Source organism: Montipora capricornis, chromosome 10 (genome assembly GCF_036669925.1).
Source record: "Montipora capricornis isolate CH-2021 chromosome 10, ASM3666992v2, whole genome shotgun sequence".
Taxonomy (NCBI): domain Eukaryota; kingdom Metazoa; phylum Cnidaria; class Anthozoa; order Scleractinia; family Acroporidae; genus Montipora; species Montipora capricornis.
The window spans coordinates 23,672,366-23,674,218 of NC_090892.1; positions in this window are offsets into that span (position 1 = coordinate 23,672,366).

Here is a 1,853-nt window from a genome sequence, read left to right on the forward strand (position 1 = left end):
ACTGTCGATAGTTTGCTAGTTGTCGCAGTTAGGGATGCGTCTAAGAGAATCTTAGGCACCGCAAGGTCGAATCGGAAAGAGCCTATCACACCAGAATTACTTAAGAGTATAGTTGGTGGGGCTGACCTGTCTATCGGTTTGGAGCTTAGAAATGTTTGCCTATATCTACTGTGTTTCGCGGGTTTCCTCAGGTTTGATGACGTCAGTAGGATTAAAAGAAATCAAATTTCCTTTCACACCGGGTACATGTCAATTAAAGTCGAGAAGAGCAAAAATGATCAACTAAGGCAAGGTGATGAGGTCCTGATCGCAAAGGGAGAGGGTACGGCCTGCCCAGTCAAGATCCTAGAAGAGTATCTAAACAGGTTTAATATCGACCCTCTGTCAGACCAATTTATTTTCAAGCGGTTGATTAAGACCAAAAAGTCCTACAAGTTGGCCTCCAATAATAAGCCCATTGGTTACAGTACTTTTAGGGACCACTTGCGCAAAACCCTGAGAGGTTTTGTACCTGACCCCCACGTCTACAGCACTCACTCGTTCCGGTCAAGGGGGCATCTGCTGCGGCTAATAGTGGAGTGCCTGATAGAGTCTTTCAGAGACACGGTTGTTGGAAGTTCCCAACCGCTAAGGATGGGTATGTTGAAGACAGCACCGACGTCAAACTTTCGGTCTCTAAGTCCTTGGGTTTGTAACCGATACTGCTAGTTTTCTTGTTTTTCTGTTAGACAAATCATCAAGCCCGTTCTTTGTCTTCTAGGTGGTTCATGCTTGCTGCTGGTGCGAGGCCGAAAGATACCAAAATAAACCTAATGGATGCATTTGTCTGTGTAGTGAAGTTGAAATATATAATTTCTGACGGTTGAGCGTGCGACTAAGACAGAAATTGATATTTCTATGGCACGAGAACAGAAGGGTCTGGGTACGATAGGTGTAAGGCATGATGGGTAGCAGGTTGTCTATAAAGTGTCAGTTCATCACGTGGTGAGGCATTCTAGGCCTGCATCAGTCCGATTAACTTTTGTTTCTTTTATAAATCATTATTATTTTGTAACTAGAGGTCCTGTAAACCCCGAAGGGATCGTGGCATTGCATTGGTTCGGGAAATACGTTTCCAGTTTTTTCCCCCACGGGGGTTTTTTGGTTTTTCGTATCCGGCAGTGTCACAGGGAATCGTTTCCCCGTAGTTAATTAGTTGTTGTTATTGTTCCACATGTAGGTGGTTCATGCTTGCTGCTGGTGCGAGGCCAAAAGATACCAAAATAAACCTAATGGATTGCATTTGTCTGTGTAGTGAAGTTGAAATATATTACATGTATGCATGTTATTTTTTCTAAAATTTAATGACTATCTTACTTGAGACATTCTATGAGGGTTTAAATGAACTGCTATGCACAGAAAATATCTGAAGCACAGATTGCTCTTGAAAGCCAAGCAAGAAGTGAGCCACCCAGGAAGAAAGCTCGCACTTCCACAAAATGTGGTAAGCCTAGAAGAGGACATCAGCGAAATCGATGTTTGGCAACTGACCTAACTGGCTACAGAGTTAGTGGAGGGAGACTGGTTAGGAAAGCCGACAAACTTCAAAGGAGCATGTCTTTGTTGAGGTTTTTATTTGATCATGTGACGCTGACCGTGCACATGAAATTTTCAAGATGGCGAATAGATGGAGCGTTTATGAGGTAAAGTGTGTTGAATATTCTGTTTGTCTGGAGTAATAAGATCGCTTTAAGTGCTGGAGAAGATTGTATAAAGCCATGCCTGGTGATAAATGCGCTGTCTTTGGCTGTGGAATATGCAGAAGGGTGAAACGAATCGGTATTTGCAAGCTACCAGCAGTGAAGGATGAAGCA